Here is a 21,086-nt window from a genome sequence, read left to right on the forward strand (position 1 = left end):
TAAAAGATAGTTTAAACATTTAATTAAATAACAACAGCAAGCAATAATGAGTAATCTGAAGTCAACTCATTCCTATTTGCTATATCTAGGAGAAGCATGCAAACACATTCCAAGAACAATTTCATGGTTTTGAAGAAACTGAGATCAAAAGATTCTTGTCTTGCTTTCTTGGAGTTTTCTCACAAGCACTCAGAATTCTCCTCACATGACTCTGTTCTCAGATTGTGTTCTACCAGTCTTCTTTTACTCCTTTGCTAAATTTGTCAATCTTTTTCTCTTTAAAGGAAGTATCCCATTGATTCTGTGTATTGTTCTCTTGTTGTTTCTATTTTATTAATTTCTACCCTGTTCTCAACTATGTACTTTATCAACTGCCTTTGAGGTTGGATTGTTTTGTTTTCCTGGGCACTAAAGCGCATCATTAGTATATTGACTTCAGATTCCTCTTAGGATTACGGGCACTTAGAACAACGAACTTCCCACTGAGGATTAGCTTCTTTAAAGCCTATAGGTTTCACTGTATTTTATTTTCTTTCAGTTCCCTCTCAATTTCTTCAAAAACCTCATCATTATTGCATCACAGCATGTTGTTTAATCTCCAATGAGTTTTTATTTCCTATAGTTTTTCTTGCTATTGATTCTAGCCCTCCAAGTTAGCTTTAACTCTCAACTTGACACAGTATAAAATCACCTGAAAAGAGAGTTACAACTGTCCTTATCAGGTTGGTCCGTGGGCATGACTCGAAAGATTGTGTTGATTACTAATTGATGCAGGAGGGCCCTAGTCACTTGCAGACACTACCATCCCTAGGCGGGTGATCCTGGGATGGTACAAAAAGCTAGATGTCTTAATTAGGATTTCTATTGCATTGGTGAAACACCATGACCAAAAGCAAGTTGGAAAGAAAGAGTTTATTTGGCTTATACTTTCAGATCATAGTACATAACTGGAAGAAGTCAGGATAGGAACTCAAGCAGGGCTGGAACCTAGAGGCAGGAGCTAATTCAGAGGCCATGGAGGGGTGCTGCTTACTGGCTTGCTCCCCATGGCTTGCTCAGCCTGCTTTCTTTAGAACCCAGGCCTACCAGTCCAGGGATGGGCCCACCCACAATGGGCTGGGCCCTCCCCCATCAATCACTAATTAATAAAATGCCCTACACCCAGGTCTTATAGAGGCATTTTTCTCAAGTAAGGTTCCCTCCTTTCAGATAACTCTAGCTTGTTGGAGTTTGAATGAAAATGGCCCCCATAGGCTCATAGGGAATGGCACTATTCGGAGGTATGGCCTTGTTGGAGTATATGTGGCCTACTCCATCTTATTAGAAGTATATCACTGGGGGTGGGCTTTGAAGTTTCAGAAACCAAGATAGGCCCAGTGTCACTCTCTCTTCCTGATGCCTGTGGATCCAGATGTAGAACTCTCAGCTGCCTCTCCAGCACCATGGCTGCATGTGTGCCACTATGCTTCCTGTCATGGTGAGAACGGAGTAAGTCTCTGAACTATAAGCCAGGCCCAATTAATTGTTTTCCTTTATAAGAGTTGCTGTGGTCCTGGTGTTTCTTCACAGCAATAAAACCCTAAGACTCTTATGTCAAGTTGACATAAAACTATCCAGCACACTAGCTAAGCATGAACCAGAGAGTGAGACAGTAAGTACCATCCCTCAATGATATCTGCTTCAAGTTCCTACTTGAGTTCTTGCCCTGACTTTCCTCAATAAAGGGCAATGAACTAGAAATGTAAGCCAAATAAACTCTTTGCTTTTCAAGTTTCTTTGGGTCAGAATATTTTATTACAAAAACAGAATGAAACTAGAACACTACATTCACTCAACTGTGGTCTAAAATACTCAGGGTTAAATGTATAATTGGGAATAGGGGCAGGGGAATGGGGGGAGAGCTGGAATAAGGGATGTGTTAACCAAAACTTAGGATGTATGGAAAAGTCTTATGAAAATATACTCATTTGTACATTAATTTCAAAATATAATATTCAAAAAGGAGTTTAATCATGAATAGATAATACTGCATGAATAGATAATACTGCTTCCAGAAGACATGAGCTAATGAAAAGCTAAATTTAATGAAAAACTAAATGACAAGCAGAGGACTCCTTCTTACAAGTTATTGGTCAAAAGCACCTAAAACAACGCAAACTATTGTCATTGTTCTCAGTTGCCCATCATAACAGTGGTAGTTTGAAAAGAAAATAGCCCTTAAAAGGACTGGCACTATAAGGAGGTGTGTGTGGCCTTGTTAGAGGAAGTGTGTCACTGTGGGGGTGGGATTTTAGATCTTTTTCTCAAGGTTCACTCAGTGTGACAGTCAGTTGACTTCCTGTTACATGTCAGAAGTAGCAGTCTCAGCCCCAAGCACTCACTATGCTCCCTGCCATGACGATAATTGACTGAACCTCTGAAACTATAAGTGTGTCCTCTCAATTAAGTGTTTTCTTTATAATAGTTGCCATGGTCATAGTGTCTCTTCATAGCAATAAAAATCCAAACTAAGACAATAACTAAATGTAAAGACATTATTGCTAAAGACCTTACCCAATTTGGTTGCAAGACATTGGGAAATTAATCATATAGTTATTTTTTGCTAAGAGTAGTTGTTTTCTCCTTGATACTTTCAACAAAATAACCATGTAAGTAAATCTCAATAACTGGTACGTATGTTTTATCTACAACTCAAAAAGTCACAACTGATTGAATTAGCATTATTAATGAGACATCTCACATACTTGATTACATGTTCTGTTAGAATTCCTGCTTAAATTTGTATCTAAATATGCTTACTTTACTAATATTATTGAATATTTTATATTATTCTCTTCCTGCATAACTCTATGTAGTTAGTTATTTCTTTTGAGTTTAATTTTAATTTAATATTAGTGGCTTTACTTATTTATTTATTTATTTATTTATTTGGTTTTTTGAGACAGAGTTTCTCTGTAGCTTTGGAGCCTATCCTGGAACTCACTCTGTAGGCCAGACTGGCCTTAACTCACAAAGATCCGCCTGTCTCTGCCTCCTGAATGCTAGGATTAAAGGCATGCACCACCACTGACCAGCTAGTGCCTTTCACTTTTAATTAGCTCTTATTATGTGAGTTTCAATCTTCTCATTTAAATAGCCTATATGATTTCCCCACTTTGATATTTATTTCACCTAAGTAACAATGTAGATGACATTGTGAGATGTGGCATTGAACAGCTGATATTGGAGGGAAACATACCCTCTGGATTTTCTTGAATGTGAAGCCAGAAGTTCTTTGCTTTTACCTTGTATTCAGCTCTTAGATCACAGATGGTTCCTTCCTCAATAAAAGTAATCAAAGGCCCTAACACAGCCCTTTCCTACCTCACACCACTCAGACACTATGATGACTGTCACACCCTTGATGTAACTGAGTACCACATTTATGGCTTTTAGGGATCTTGGAAAAGAAAAAGCCTTCTTTTTTTAATTCATTTTACATACCAACCACAGATCCCCCTCTCATCCTTCCTTCCTCTCCCTCCTTTCCCCCATTCCCTCCTCCAATAGAGTAAGTTCTCTTCTTATACAGCCACTTTGGAAATCAGTATGGCAGTTTCTCAGAAAATTGGGAATCAATTTACCTCAAGACCCAATGATACCACTCTTGGGCATATACCCAAGGGATGCGCAATCATACCACAAAGACACATGCTCAACTCTGTTCACAGCAGCATTATTTGTAATAGCCAGAACCTGGAAGCTACCTAGATGCCCCTCAACTGAAGAATGGATAAAGAAAATGTGGTACATATACACAATAGAAAAGGGCTTCTTATCAAACATTATGCATCCATGAAAGCTGTCCTCTACATGGTACTAGCTCACAGGGACACCCTGGTCTTCCAGCTACTTCCTATAAAAGCAAGGGATCATCACAGAAGATGTCAAACTCAAAGCTCTCTGAGAATGCTTCAGGAAGATGAGCAATGGTCTTGTCATCTGCTAGAAGAGGTGAAATTTCTGCATCTGAAACATGTTTGGTTTCCAGACAGGCAGCCTCATTGAAAGGTACGTGAAACTCAAGAGTGGGTGTTACCTCCTGAACCTTTGGTGCATATTGTCAGAACCAAGCCATTTCCCGAACCTCTTCTGGGTGTTTAAAGGTATACCAGTACCTTTCTTTCAACATAGTATCTTTCCAGGAGAGGTTAATGGGCCTGTTTTTACACATAGGTGCAATTATTATGTCTCTGATGAGGAATGGGATGTTTTGTTTCTGATGATCTGGCAGTAAGTGGAAATGGATGGCCTATACTAAAGAAGTAATCCAGAATTGAGCCCAGATCTGGTGAAGACTAGAGATGCTAACCAAGGTCTGGGTGACAATGGCCACCAGCCCAACCTCCAATAATTTTTCACAAAGCACCACCTGGGAGGGGTTTATCCCATAGCTTTCCAGAGAGCGGATGGAAGCATTGAGGCAATTTTTTTTTTGAGACAAGGTTTCTCTGTGTAGCTTTGGAGCCTTTCCTGGAACTTACTCTGTATCCCAGGCTGGCCTCGAACTCACAGACCCATCTGCCTCTGCTACCTGGGTGCTGGAACTAAAGGTGTGAGCCACCACTGCCCAGCTGAGGCAATTCTTAAAAACTACAGGGTAATGGTGGTCAGAAAGCTTGTGGTACCTAAGAAGGCAAGGGTGAACACTAAACAGGGTTCACTGGAGACCATTTCAGTCATCATCCTCTACTCCTAGGGTAGGTGTGTCCTAATTAAATCTTCAGAATGACCCTACAGAGTAAAAATGGCTATCTTCATTTTTCCTGTCTGGATTTGAGGCCAAGATTCTCCAGGCAACCCACACACATTTCCTCACAAACCCCACATAGAATCATGCAAGTTCAAATCTGTTGCCTTTAGAAGAAAAGCAGCCATCAAAGACCCCAAAGTAGGCATTTGGAACTACTGCTGCTTCTACTGACACAGATTCAGGGGATACCTCTCCTGATGTACTGGACATGTGCTGATGATTGTTAAAACTTCTGCCAGAAACCCTTCAAACTGATATTGAGTTCATGCTAAAGCCTTTTTTTAAATGTCCGTTCTGATGTTTATTTTCCTATAATTAAGGAAAAATGGGATAGTGGGGAAATTTCATGTCCTAACTGAGAGCTCTGAGACTTTTCCCTGTTGCCCTGGCTGCCTTGAGGAATTAACTAATGCTCACACATCCAGGTGGACTTCCTTTACGTCTGCACCGGGCATGTCTTGAGGAAACTATGCAACAACTGTGGACACTTGCCACTAACTCACAACTCTAGCTCTTGCCATTGTAACCCAGACAGCACTGTTTCAAACAGCTTGCCTCCGACTTTCTCTGCCACTTTTCATCAAAGCCAAAGGAGAGGCCCTGACCTTGATAGCCCAAAGGAGGGACTGTCTGGACTGGAACAAGAAAGACCAAGCCATGATTCCTATGAATGTAATTTTTCATTTGCTTGAAAATCTGCTGAGACTAGAGCACATACACACTGAGTCATATCTAAGCAGGCTTTTTGGTTCACTTTGTGTGCTAGCACCAAGACATTTTCCTTCGTCTTTCAACATCAGATCCAATAAATTATTTCATTCTGGACACTGGAAAGATTTCTCAGTGGTTAAGAGCACTATTTTATTTTTTTCCAGAGGACCCATGCTTGGTTTCCAGCACCCCATGTAGTACCTCACAAGCATTGGTAACTCTAATGCCTGGGGGTCAGTGCCCACTTCTTCCAATGCATGTTCATAGACATACACAAAGGCAAAACATCTACATGTATAATGTAAAATGAAAAAAAAATTAAAGCATTTCACTCTCATACTGGGTTGCCTTGCCCAGCCTTAATACATGGGGAGGTGCTTAGTCTTACTGCAACTTGGTATACCATGATTTGTTGATATTCATGGGAGACCTGCCCTTTCCTAAACAGAAACAGAAGAGGAGTGGCTTGGGTGGGTGAGAACAGAGGGGGGTGGGTGGGAGGGGCTGGGAGGAGAGGAGAGAGGGGAAACTATGACTGGGATGTAAAATAAATAAATAATTTTTTAAAAATTATTTCACTCTGGTTTTTTTTTCTTGCCTGTTTTTAGAATAAGAATCTGAGGAGGTTACAGGAAAGTAGATGGTGTCAGTGATAGCAGGAGACCACTGGCAGCAGAGGCACAGCAGAGCCACAGAACCACGGATGGCCTAGACTGTGGTAAAAGCTGGGCCACAGGAGCAGCCAGAAGTGTTGCTAGCAACAGGAGCAGCTCTGTTGGAATTTTTAGTGGCCCTGGAAGCGGCAGAGGTGGGGCTGTAAGAACAGCAGCAAAGGAGCAACAAACATCTTCAGAACCTTCACCACAGTGACCACAACCTTCAGCTTGATCTTCAGCCAACTCTGAGTGCCTTGCCAGCTTCCTCCATCTCAATACCACCTAATAGCAGGACCAGCCTTGAATTCTGTATCTATCATCTCTTTCATCTCCATCAATGTTTTATGTGTACCTTAGAGAGTAGTATTATTAATTTAACTAATTTAACTTCACAAAGAAATATCAGCCTATATGTACATTTATTAATAGGGCTCATGTACTAGTTTATATTACTCAGTATGAAAAAAATCCCAGAAAGAAATGGCACCTTCCTGACCTTTCTGCAAGGGTGATTTACCGAGTAGACTATCAATACCTGTGAATTTGGAATGTTGCAAGACCAGAGCCAAATTATCTTGGGTTATCTTTAACCATCTTAATAGCCATTTTTATCCTCCTTTGTACCTGACATAGTATCTTTGTGACTATTAGGTAAATCCTTTAGTATATGTAAGTAGATACCTAGCTCCTGCCAACCATCATACAGCAAAGGCCTATAGCAGTGGTTTCCTACTTTGCTTTAGCTGATCTACTTAATGTTCCCACATAGGTATCTAAAATTGGCTTGATTTATGGTCTTCTTTTGGTTTGTTTGTTGTTTGTTTGTTTGTTTTTATTACTACAAAAACTTCATCTAACTTTTACCACATTGAAAAAATGGAATCTTGGATGACCTAAATCTATGTTCACCAATTGTGGTCATTCATATTTGGCTCCATGTTGCACAAATCCCCAAAGATCTTCTAATAAAAACACAGAGCCAGATATTGGGGTAAATGCTGAGAGGTCAGAGAGACAAAGGAACAAGCCACTAGAAAAACTTCTCACCACTACTGAATCCTCAGGCCGAATCAAAGGTGAGATCCTATCTCTACAAATCCTCTGACTGAACACCTTTGAGTCCTCAGCCCAAAAATTTTCCTAAGCCAAAAGGGCTCTAGTTCCTGTCTCCTTATGCCTTACATGTCTTTCTCCACCCAGCCATATAACTTCCTTCCTAGTGCTGGGATTAAAGGCATGTGACTACCCAAATACTGGTAGCAAAGGCATGAGATTGCAAGTGCTGAGATTGAAGGCATGTAACTCCCAAGTCCTGGGATTATAGGTGTGTGCCACCACTGCCTGGCCACTATGTTTAATCTAGTGGCTGGCTCTATCCTCTGATCCTCAGGCAACCTTTATTTGATACACAATATATCACCACATTTCCCCTTTTTTTCTAAAATAGTGAAAGAAGGTTATAATTAATATAAGAAAAACTATATGCAATAAGTATATACAATATATACATCAAGAATTACATTAATAATGTACATTAATAATGGACATTAACAATGTCCAGTCCCTTAACATGATTTATGGGGACATGATTTGTTACAACAATGGAATACCCAGATTAACATTCCTCCAATCTCAGAAACAAATCATAAACCAACATATGTTTCTGGGAAAAAATATTAGAAGGTGTTGTAAAGAACAGTCACCGATCATCCAGACTGTACATGAGTAGGGCACAATAGCTGCTGATCTTTCAAAGACACCAAGAGCCCTATCTTTAAAATGGTTAACAGACAAGGTTGTATGGGTTCAGCAATGACCTTTAACAACAGAGAAACTACAGGTCTTAGAACAGCTGGCACAAGAGCAGTTAAATGCTCAGAATATTTAAAGAATCAACCAGCCCTTGGAATTCTCCTGTATTTGTTATTAACAAGAAATCTGGTAAGTGGAGAGCGGTAACAGATCTAAGGACTGTTAACAAGGTAATTCAGCCAATAGGCTTTCTACAATCTGGAATTCCTGTGCCTACTCTGTTACCTAAAGGATGGCCTCTTATAGTTATTGATTTAACTGTTTCTTTTCAATACGCTTACAAGAAAAAGACAGAGAAAAATTTGCCTTCATGGTACCTACTTATAATAATTCTCAGCCTGTTAAGAGATCTCAATGGAAGGTTCTCTCACAAGGAATGTTAAATAGCTCAACCCTGTGCCAATATTTTATATGACAGCCATTGGAAGTAATACATAAACAATTTCCTCAATCTATAGTTTACCATTATATGGATGACATTTTACTAGCTTTTTCAAATGTAGATACTTTAGAAAGAATGTTTAAAGAAGTAAAGAAAATTTTGCCTTTTGGGGGATTACAAATTGCTCCTGAAAAGATACAAAGAGGAGATTCTATTAATTATTTAGGATGTAAAATAGATCTACAAAAAATTAGACCCCAAAAGGTGCAAATTAGGAGAGATTGTTTACAGACTATTAATGATTTTCAAAAATTACTAGGAGACATTTCCTATCTATGGCCCACTATTGGGATAAAAAATGATGAACTGAGTAATTTGTTTAGAACCTTAGATGGTGACAAAGACTTAAATAGTCCAAGATAATTATCAGCTGAAGCTGAGAGAGAATTGTCATTGGTGTTTAAGTGGTATAACTCTCACCTGCCATGTTGCCACTGAAGCCAGTCACGACCAGGGGACATGTCTCTGTACCAGGGCTGGTAATGAGAGACATGAACTAGGAAGCTGTTCTTAGATTCACTTTAGAGTCTCTTTCTAAGTTTTCTCAGGTTTTAGGTGGAACTCTTGCCCCATTTTGGGTGCCCATTTGTATGATTGGCCAGTAGTCAGGCAGGAAGTATAGGCAGGGCAAGCAGACTAGGAGAAGACTGGAAAGAGGAAGGGTGGAGGGAGGAGATGACAGGTCACTGCCAAAGAAGCAACAAGATATCAGAAGACCAGTAATGCCATGGCCAAGTGACAACATATAGATTAATAGAAATGAGCTGAGTTAAGTTATGAGAGCTAGCTAGCAAGAAGCCTGAACCATAGGCCAAACAGTTTGTAAGTAATATAAGCCTCTATGTGTTTACTTGGGATGAAGCTGCTGTAGGACTGAGCAAGACACAGGAAAACTTCTGACTACAGCCACAGAGAATGTTGTGGTTTTATGTTGACACTAGGTTCTTTTGTGTCAAAGTGTGTCCTTTAGGCTCATTTCAGGTATGGCCAAGCAATTCTCCATAACAGTGAAGTGCCACTAACCTCATATTCTCTCTACTGTGGCTCATCTGTGCATTCCATAGCAAGAGCAAATTTCCATACTCCTGCTGTTTTGATGATGGTGTGCCCATGTCCATGACTATAAGTGCAAGAAACTCTAAGGTTAAGGACTTCTTCTGTGGCCTCTAATAAAAAAAAATCCCACTTCCATATTAGTTGATCAAATGTTTTAGGCCACTGACCCCATTGACAGCAATATCCAACCTGACTCTTAAGTCAGAACACTGAACAGACTGTGACAATGATCCACAAGAGAAAATGCCAGACCAAATGTGCACATGAAGAGAACCTAGCACTTCCCAGAACAGCCTCACCGATAGCAGCTCCCACAGTAGACATGAGTTGACATCATTTCTTTGAGGTACAGAGAAATGAAAAGGTTATAGAGTAGTGAGAGCATGAGGAGACATAGATGAGCCATTGATCACTCCTAGCTTAATGAGTCATTCTAAAGCAATAAAATGAAAGAAGAAAATAAGAGGGATACAAATGGGAAAGGAAGATATGATTCTCTATATAAGGAACTCCAAAGATTCTCCCAGGAAACTCTTGGAACTTGTAAACACTTTCAATAAAACATGTGAGAGTACAGCATTACTGACAAAAATCTGTAGCCTTCCCATTTTCTTTTTCTTTTTTTTTTTAATTTTTGAGATTATAAGTTATTTGCAACATTTCTTCTTTCCCTTTCCTCCCTCCAAATCCTCCCATATATCCCTACTCTTCTTCAAATTCATGGTCTCTTCTTTTTTGCTAATTGTTATTGAATGCATATACGCATATATATGAGTATATTATACATAGGAATATACATAGGAATATATATTTCTAATATAATCTATTCAGTCTATATAGTGCCACCTGTTGTATGTTCTAAGGACTGATCATTTGGTACTGGATAACCAATTGGTATGCTCTTCCCTGGAGAAGGCCACCTCTCCCATTCCCATCTTTCCTCAATTGCCTATAGTTCTTTGTATAGAGGTGACGCCTCATAGACTTTTTTCTATGCAATTTGGCGTATCCATTGGTGTCATCCTTGTTTGGCTCACATTTGGTCAGTCATGTTGGTAATACTCTATGAATGTAGCTTCTGATATTACTTGGAGACACAATCTCACAGCAAACTCCCTTATCCTTTGGTTCTTACAGTCTTTCCTCTTCTACAATGGTTCCAGAGCCTTAGGTACAGGCATGTTTTGTAGATGCATCCTTTAGAACTGGAGCCTTCTTATTTTTAATAACAAACATGCTCCAGAAGAAACAAGGAAAGCAATCTCATTTAAAACTGCCTCATAAGCTTCTTCATTGAGGGGTGGTAGCTACAGTTATCTGTGAGTATAAGGATAATCATTAGAATGCAGTAATCATGCTGGTCTAAAAAGTGGCAGTAGTAGATTCTTTTCCAAGGTCCATGACTGATGTGGGATGTCCTTCTGTATACTGTGATATGTGTTGCTCTCATTGGTTGATAATAAAATTGGTCAATGGCGAGGCAGAATAAGATTAGGTGGTACAATCAAACTGAAGATGGAGATGAAGAAGAGCAGAGTCAGGGCAGACACCAGCCAGTCACTGAGGAAGCAAGACATGTAGAAAATAAGGTAACAAGCCACAAACCACATGGCAAAGCATAGATAAGAAATATAGGTTAATTTAAATGTAAGAACTACCTAGTAAAAAGCCTGAGCCATTGGCCAAGCATTTATAATTAATACAAGCCTTTGAGTGATAATTTGGGAAGTGACTGTGAAATGAGGCAGGGCAGAGAAAAGCCTCCCATTTCCAATATGGCATTCTAATGTGGGGCTGAAATTTCCACATAAAACCTGACAAAGTTTACAAAAGGGTTCTAGAAATGTAAGAATGGGGTCAAGGTGGCAAGGCTAGCTATTTGGGCAAGAAGCTGCTCTTGCCTGGACTGCTTGACAGTATGCTGTATAAACTGGACATGCAGGACCCACAGGAAGGTGACCACTAAACTTTGCCAAAATAAGGTTCCTGCTTTACAGAAGAAACTGCCAGACATTCTGAAGGATACAGAGAAAAGTGATTGATGAACTTTGCCAATATAGGCAGGACAGTCCTTCAAATTTCCTGCTTCACTAAAAAGTCTGCCAGATACCCTAGGCCTATAGGCTGAAGATGGGTGCCCTAACATTATAGAAGAACTTTGGGTGACTTTCCAGGCAGCCAGATGTCTCTATCATTTCTTGAGTTTTAGAAGCTGCTTACAATGCACTTCCTATTTACTCAAGTAATATGATATCCTTCTGGGGTCTTTGATGGATTTGAAGACTAGATAGTTATAATTATAGTTTTCCTTAGTTATGATAAAAGGTAAATTAGATATGAAACTTTAGACTGACCAAGATAAGACAGATCATTGAATGTTTTCTCTAATTTTGTCAAATATAGACTAAATATTGTAACTATAATTCTTGCTTGATAACTGTTTTGTTATATGCAATTTACTATGTTAAAGTTAAAACCTTCCTTATTGAATAAACAGAAAAGGGGGAAATGCTGAGGGATGTCATTCTGCATGATATGAATATGTGTTGCTCTCATTAGTTGATAGTAAAGCTGTTTGGTCAATGGCAAGGCAGAATAAGGTTAGGCGGTACAATCAAACTGAAGAAGGGCAGAGTCAGGGCAGACATCAGCCAGTCATCGAGGAAACAAAACATGTAGAAAATGCGGTAAAAAGCCACAAACCATGTGGCAAAGGACAGATAAGAAATATGGGTTAATTTAAATGTGAGAACTAGCTAGTAAAAAGCCTGAGCCATTCCCCAAGCATTTATAATTAATATAAGCCTTTGGGTGATAATTTGGGAAGTTACTGTGGAACAGGGAAGGACAGAGAAAAGCCTCTGTTTACACATGACCTCACCAGTCCCAGAAAGCTGGCTAGGTTGCCAGTACTGGACATGATTTCCCTCCTGTTGAACGTGCCTTAAATCCAATTAGACAGCTATTGCTTTCCACTGACATGAGAGTGCCACCTACTGTTCCTTTATGCCTATTTCACCATGCTGGTAATTGCCATGGTTCACAGATGTTGCAGCCTGGTAGGACTGTTTAATTGCTTCCCTGCCTTGGGAGCTTGTGTAAGTATTTTCTGGAACCATGGAAGCCAGACTGCAGAAAAGAGGCTTTCAGGTCAGATCAAGCTCAAACCTTCTGAACCCTGTGCCCTAAGTGTGTGGTGTCTTCAGCAATATGGGCCCACCTTCAACTCCCAAGAGGCAATCAAAGACTACACTGATAATCCATATTGTTTTGAGAGTCACTCAGACTTCCTTAACCAACTATTCAAGAGGAGATTATTGCTGGCTTAAGTTTCTTCAAGATATAGATGATAGATGATAGATGATAGATAGATAGATAGATAGATAGATAGATAGATAGATAGATAGAGACAGATCACATATAGTTGTATACAGTGTATAATTATATGTAGTTATATATAGTTTATAATATATCTTATACAGTGTATAACTTTAGATAAATATACAATAATATATTTGAGGCTTTATCAAACAGCCCAGGTGTCATTTGTCCCTCTTTTTCCTTATGCATTGACCTCCTTTCCTCCTCTCCAGTTGGAAACTTTTTCCTATTCTTCTGCTTCCCACTTCATATCACCAGAATCTTGCTATTCCCCTCCTCCCCCACCACTCATAGTCCCTTTACTCTTTTCTAGTTTCATGGTTACTCCATGTTGTATACTCACATGTGAGGATTTGGAGCTAGGAACTGCAGTTGAGAGAAAATGTGTGGACTTTGTCTTTCTGAGTCTTGGATATCTCACTCAATGTAATCTTTTCTAGGTGTATCCATTTTCCGGAAATTTTCATGCAGAGATCAACAAAAGATCGTAGGGACCACAGCATCTACATTACATCTCTTGCACCTGTGGCTCAAGGAACTTATCTGGAGGTTGGTGGATGATTTTGGAATTTGACCTGGAAAAATCATTGAGTTCTCAGAGCTTAATCCCAAAAGTGTGTGAAGAAAGAGGAACTTATTCACTGCTGGGAGGAGTGTACACTGGTGTAGCCATCATGGAAATCAAAACGAAGGTTTATTAATAAGCTAGAACCAGAATTTCTAAATGACCCAACTATATCCCTCCTGGGCATCTACCCAAAAGACTCCATATGCCTCTACATAGATATCTGCACTTCCAAACTAATAACTACTCTATTCATAGTATCACAGAAATGGCATTAGGCAAAATATCCATCAATAGATGAATGGATTATGAAAGTGTTGTGGTGATATTGTGTTCCCCAAAATATTGTGCACCCTAATAAACTTATCTGGGGTCAGAGAACAGAACAGCCACTAGATACAGAGGCCAGAAAATGGTGGCACACACACCTTTAATCCTAGCATTCTAGAGGCAGAGATCCGTCTGGATCTCTGTGAGTTCAAGGCCACACTGGAAACAGCCAAGTGTGGTAACAAGAGCCTTTAATCCCAGGGAGTGATGGCAGGAAGCAGAAAGGTATTTAAGGCGTGAGGACAAGGAACTAGAGCCTGGTTAAGCTTTTAGGCTTTTGAGCAGCAGTTCAGCTGAGATTCATTTGGATGAGGACTCAGAAGCTTCCCGTCTGAGGAAACAGGATCAGCTGAGGAACTGGCAAGGTGAGAAAGCTATGGCTTCTTCTGCTTCTCTGATCTTCCAGCATTCACCCCAATACCTGGCTCCAGGTTTGATTTCATTAATAAGACCTGTTAAGATTCCTGCTACATAGAGGCACAACAAACAAATGCTGATGCTTATGGAATTAAGTGTTTCAAAGGTTTATGTGTTTCTAGAATGTAGTCTTTTATTTTAATTAACTTCACAAAAATATGACCGTGTTTATAAAGTTTTGGCTAGGGCTTACCCATGAGTCTCCACTACCTGGGATTCCTCATATCGTTGTGAGTCCATCATGTTTATTTATTTAATGTAAGCTGAAGTAACTCTTCATATAGGCAGAGTGCTCTTTAATTTCATACACTCTCCAAAACCAGTCATTCATGCACTCCATAGTGATGGGCATCTATGCAGGCATCAGATATTTTGCAGGAAGTGTATAGGTGTGAGTACAAGAAACCTGTGAGGGAAGGGTCCCTGTCTCTGGTCTCCATTAAAAATAAATATCCACCCAAGAAACGCACTCATCTGTGAATAAATCACCAATAGTTGCAGGTCACACACCCCACCATCAGCACCACTGAGTCTGTCTCACTGGCCAGGAGGTTGCCCAGGCCATGGTAAAAGTCTGCGAGAGAAGACCCAGTGTTAAAGCAGTTGTGACAAGAACCAAGCACTTTCCACCACAGCCCCTCAGACAGCAGCTGCCGTCCTGCACTCAGAAACGACATCTCCTCTCTGAAGTTTAGAGAAGTTCAGTGGCTGCAGGACATGAAGGGCAGGAAGAGAAAGAAGAGACAAGATTACAGGGGTCCTCCAGGGGGTGGGAGAGGCTGCAGTGCAGCAGTGAGAAGCTCTGAAGTGTATTTTGGGGTTCTTCAGATGGGAAGAGAAAACTGAAGCTAAAGATGATGACTGGAGCCAAGACACTGTGTTCTGGGTTTAGCAGTGAAGGGGAGGAAGTGAATGGATTTTCTCACCATGTGTCAGCCAAGTTGAGCAAAGTGCAGGAATCTGAGAGTGTTGTGAAAAGGCAGAAATGGCCAGTACTATGAGTGGAGAGGAAAGGTAGGAGTCACATCTAGTTCCAGGACAGCCCTTCTCTGACATGCTGCCCCAATGTAGACTTAGACCAACATAGAAACCATTGCTGTGTAAGCTACAACCCACTGACTGGGGTGAGCCCTGAGCTCTGCACCCATCCTCTCTTTAAGAGGCTCCAACTTCTACCTTCATTACTCCCTCCTGACAAGTCCTCATGAGAACACATGCCAGATTCTACCTTTGATGAAGACCTTACTTCCCACCTCGAATGGAAGCTCCTTACCCAGGCTTCCAATCACAGCACCTCCTCCATGATAGAAGATGATGCCTCGATGGGGCTTGGAAGACAATTCCTTGGGCTTGAACAGCCTCACAGGGACTGTTCCAAAATGCATGTCAGTCACCAACACATTAGGATCCTTCTTTATCGTCATTAGGCCTTGGAGAAACTGTAAAAACCTGGGCATGGCACAAATTCTCAGTTTCTCTAGTATGTTCCCCTGTAGTAGACAAAGGATGGAAAGTGAGGCATAAGAGAGTGTGGTGGGTGAGTAGCTGCTGAAGCCACTTAGCATTTTCAGGTTTATTCACCAGTTCTCACCTGCTTGCTATATGTGCAAAGAGGTCATGGGGACATAACTCACTGTGCATTCTTTTCAGACAGGTGAGCATGTTCGAACTTTTCTTCCCACAAGATCCTGAATAAATGGTGATGTTGCTGTGATTGAAGTGTTGGCCTCCATCATTACTCATTCAAATTCCATTGCCAGGGTTAAGAGGTCAGCAGTTTAAATGGTGATGATGTGGTATCCTCTTAAATCCTGTATGAGGTGACTGGGATAAGTATCTTCATAAGAGGTTCCTGAGAGTGAGGTCACCTGTTTTTTCTGTCCTTTGAGCATAGGCATACTTTCCTTTTCTACTAACAGGTGACATAAGATGGCCCATTGCTGGAATCACTGCTCTGAGGATTAGCAAACTCCAACAACAGGTACAGCTACTACTCCTTGCTCTGGGCTAAACCAAACTGTTTGGTGTGGTCATAGCAAGCCCACAGAGATAAAAAGATGGACAGAGACCCCATGGAGGTGCCTTAGGATGAGAGACCCAGATAACTGAGAAAATCAATAGAATATTTTTATCTATTAGACCTTGCTAATACATATTTTCTTAGTGTTTCTTTGGCCCCTGGATCTCAAGGCCAATTTGTATTCACTTGGAACCATCAATAGCATACCTTAAGAATTATAACCACAGTGTCAGTATTTGTCATGGGATGGTGACCCAGGACCATGCTTTATTAACCTACCCATTCTCTGTAAAAAACATTCCATTGCGTAGAATGATAATCTCTTAGTGTTCTACAAATTCAGAATTCACATAAATGGAATACAGATGCATGTCAAGAACAGATGTTGGAGGATGAGAGATCAATCCAACAGAGTACAAGGACCAGGCATAGCTATAAAATTCTTGGGAGTTCTATGGTCCAGTAAGACATGTATGATGCCACACAAAGTAATTGAGAAAACCTACACAACCCAGTGTCTGCAAATGTAGAAGAGGTGCAGATATTCTTAAACTCCTGGGATGCTAGCAGATTTTTCACATGCCAGCTTGCCCAAATTGCCTGCCCACTGTACAACTTGGTAAAGAGAGTGACCATATGGAACTGAGACAAAAAGGCACAAGGGACTTTTAATGAGGCTATGATAAACTATTAATCTGAAGGCTTAGATCATTTTAGGACCACATAAACAGCTGTTGGTACTTCTAGCCCAGTGAGGAAAACAGATATGTGTGGGGCATGTAAATAAGTCAAGTTGACCCGAGAGAGACTAGTAAGTACACTATGTAGAACCTGCACATTTCAAGGAGGAATGCCTGCATGGACACAAAAACAGGCTTCTTGCAAGCATTTCCATGTAAACAAATGACTATCAAAGCCACTCTAAAGCATCTCACACAACTCAGTGGTAAATGTGGGCACTCATGGAGACTTGATGGTGACAAGAGTAGCCATTGCACACACTGATGTGCCAAGTGTGACTGAATACAAGCAGGTTCAGTGACACATCCACCACCATACAGACCGACTGGGCCTGGGTTACTTTTTTAATAGATTATTAAAACAATAGTTAAAGAACTTAAGTACAGAGGCAGCCTGCAGGGGTGAAAAGGGCACCCCCAGAGGCCATGAAAACCCCAGGTGCCAGACATGGGTTGTCTCCCTACAAGTTGTTGGCCAGGGAGGCACCTGAGGCCACATAAAACATAACGGCTCTGGCCACTGTGGTTGGATACCTGCCAGGACTAGATGGTAAAACTCTTACTAAAGACACCATATGATCTAGTTGTAGTACAGGAAGAAATAAAGCTGTGACAGAGGTGGAAGTTTTCTTCTTACTGACTGTCTTTCATAGTGCCAGAATGTGCTATGTGGGCTGCTGGAGGTAAACTGTCGCAGAAAGACCTGCTCAGCTAAGGTCCCTGAATGCTATAGTACCAAATGCCAGAAAAGGTGTGCCTGCATGTGAAATAGGGACATGGCTATTGTGGGACAGTCAACACCTTTCCATTGTATGTGAGGCCTACTCCCCTGAGAAAGTTTATGTCATGTACAGGAAACCAAGACTAAACCCAGTTGCTAGGAGAGCCATAGCTTTCAGAGGGGAAACCCTTGACACTGTTTTTAATGTACATGATGTGCTTAGCAAACTGCCTTCTGAACATTTGGGCATAAACCCATTGATCACTGTTACTGTTGACTTCAGAATGCCTTTTGCAATGGATAGTGTACCACAGAGGACCAAAAACCACCAATTAAACTCCTGACAACCAATGACTACTGATGGGCAGAGGCCTCAATAATTAGCCTTAAAGGACATCTATTATTCTTAACCCTTCTGAGACTCAGTGAACTTCAAGGAAGAAAGGATCAGAAAGAATATAAGTAAAAGCAGAGGAAGAGGTAGATAGATGTACAGCAGGTTCTTCTATATGGAAATGTTCCCTCCACAAGGGAGCAGGCAGCTCATGACACTCAAGGGGCAAACTTCACATGGCTGGAAACATTTCATAGTCCTACAGGCAGTAACCAACTGTCAGACAAGGAACTCTGAGCAGAGGAACAGAACTGATGTTCTCAGGCCTGGCAAGCTGCAGAAGGCTCAAAATGACCTGAATATCCAAGCTCGGAGGTTATATTCTTGTGAAGACACCCTCTACCTCCTCCATCTTACATTGGTGGCTACTTCTTCCTTAGAAGCCATCACTACACTGTCCAGACACTGTGAGAAGTCATTGAAGACTACATTGCAAGTGTAGAATTATTTAGATGTCTCCCTTCTATCAGGAAGAAGTCGATGGGGAGAAGAACCCCATGCATGTCGTTCCACTCCTGTTCTCCACCTTTACAATAAATAATAAATGATTATTCAAGAATTTTTAACAACGCAGTATCATGTGTGACAACTTCAAAGTATAGATAAGCATTCTTTTGTTTTATTGTTGAGGCCACAAAGCAAGGCTAAGCTTCCCATTTTGGGACCATGGGATGTTTCCAAGCTATTTTTGCTTCTATATAAACCAGACTCTCCTTTCTTTGTTTTGGGCCATGAGAACATCAACCACTTGGATTTCTTCATGCTTGCCGTCCTTATAGGCAGCATGCCAGCAGTCTCTGGGCTACAGAAATCAGGCAGAGTCTCCCACATAGAACACATCATGAAGAGGAAACACTATACTCAATTCCACATCTTCTGTGAGCACATGTAGCCTGCCAGCATCAGCAGGTGCTTAGATTAGGGACTGTTTTTGAAGTAAAATAGTAAGGTTGCAAGGATCCACATGTTTCTCTGCCTTTGGTGACCCAAGGCTCTCATTTGGAGTGCCAGGAGCCCAAATTAGCATGTGACCCTTAATGTTCCTTATTTCTCTAAAGTGGTCCATTGTTCCTGGTGGAAAATCTCCACAGGGCAGGAATATATAGGTTTATAACTTTTCAGACCCTATGATGCCTTATCAAAGTGCCATCTAATGCTTTCAGCAGCATGGTCCTCCAGAAGCCATTACTTCATTTCAGATGAGGAAGCTGAGGCACAGGGAAGTTAGCCAAGTTCGCTTGAGCCAGTGAGAACACAGCAGCAGTGCTTACTGGACAACCTGGCTGTGTGCTTGTTACCTTTCTCCTCCACACCTCCTCCTCAGGTGACTTTTGACGTAATCACTGTGAAATATCTGTCAACTGCCAGGATTCCAATCAGAATTTCAAAATCAGGACTCATTTAATTTACCTACTTCTCACATGGGCCCAGACTATCCTTCACACATCTGCTGTACCTATCAGCATGTGCTGATCTCTGTCCCCAATTTCCAGCCCAGAAGACCAGCACAGGGCACCACTGTCCATGCAACTATGCTTAAGGGCTGGGTGGACCCATCACATAGATGTCATCAAAGAGGGCCTGAATTGTTCTCAGGACGAAGCCTAGTAAATTAATCTCCGCCCTCAGGTCTCAAGTTGATATAAGGAATCACCCAGAGACAAGGACATGGAACAAAGGGTGATTGGGCTATGGCTGAATGTGGTTTTGGATCTATGAGGCTTTAGAGGGTAGAACCTGGGTCTGAAATTATTTTCACAGCCTTCAGAAAATAGCTTCATACATACATAGTGATGCATTTTGTAATAAGATCCCTCAAAAGATGGGAGTAGGGGATGGCCACTTTAAGGTAGCCAGACTGTAGATAAGGTCAGGCTAGAATATAGTGTGACATCCTTTCTCAACAAGAAAGAAAATAAAAGCAGAAAATGAAAGAGGAGAGAAAAGGGAGAGAGGAAGAAAATCCAAGAAGAGAAAATGGGAAAGAAAAGAGATGGGGAAGGTAAGAGGTGGGAGACAAGAGACTTCCCCAACTCAGTCCTATGAGAACCTAGAGAAAGAAGAAAGGGGAATGAAAGGAGAAGAGTCAGGTTCAAAGAGCACCCCTAATCCATGGCAGGGCCCAAGAGAACACTCACCAAAGCTATCAGGTACTGGATAATGCAATGCATAAACCATAACTTGGCCGGCTGCTTCAGGGTGGAAGGAATTTCTGCACTGGGAAAGTGTCGAATAACAACCCATACAAAGAGTTCCAGTAAGAATGTAGGTAGCCCTGCTAGAAGCAGCAGCCATAGGACAGCCATGACCCAGATGCTCCACAGCCCCCAGGAGCTGTTGTCCTTGAGAACGTCCTTCAGAACTTCTGTGAAGAGAACCAGATTCTGTTTTATAGATTGCTGCCACCACCCTCTTCTTCCAGTGTATGTCTGGCACAGTAACCTGACCTGTTTCTCAGAAGTTCACAAAAGCAAATGAGAGCTATAGAAATCTATGCAAAAAAAAAATTGTCTTTTTGTAGACCCAGTTCAATTGAAAATTAAAGCTGGGTTTAGGGTTGGAGCATGGCTCTCCTTCTCTAAACCCAAGCATGCTTGTTAAAGTAAAATCCAAAATCTCTGTCTTATATCTGAAGAGCCACCTGATATGGGACAGAAAATAAAAACAAAATTTAGGGGCTATTTTATTGCAACTAATCTCATAATCCTTTGGTTTCGTTTTGATTCTTCGACGTTTTTCTTAAAGTATATATATTATCCCAAAATTTATAAGACATATATATTTTTTAACTTTTTGTCATGATATTAACGGTCATATAGAGTACTAACTAATCTAGAAAAAGGCTTCACCTAGTTTCCTGTACATGATTTGGGGTCTGAGTCTCTATCAGGTAAATAGGAATTAAGTTCTCATACTCTGGATGTACATAACAAATATTGATTCTTTAACCTCTTTGAGATCTGCTGCATATGACATAAAATTTTTAAGTTTTCTGCAGTGAGCCATGACCAAAGCAGTGACCTTTGAAGTGTCCAAAACAAGGATGGGG

General features: G+C 40.9%; 1 pseudogene; it reads right to left on the reverse strand.

Annotated features, from left to right (window-relative positions):
- Positions 1–687: 687 nt before the first annotated feature.
- LOC131904929 (arylacetamide deacetylase-like 4) lies at positions 688–20,343 on the reverse strand (annotated as a pseudogene).
- Positions 20,344–21,086: the final 743 nt, after the last annotated feature.

This window comes from Peromyscus eremicus, chromosome 2 (assembly GCF_949786415.1).
Source record: "Peromyscus eremicus chromosome 2, PerEre_H2_v1, whole genome shotgun sequence".
Taxonomy (NCBI): domain Eukaryota; kingdom Metazoa; phylum Chordata; class Mammalia; order Rodentia; family Cricetidae; genus Peromyscus; species Peromyscus eremicus.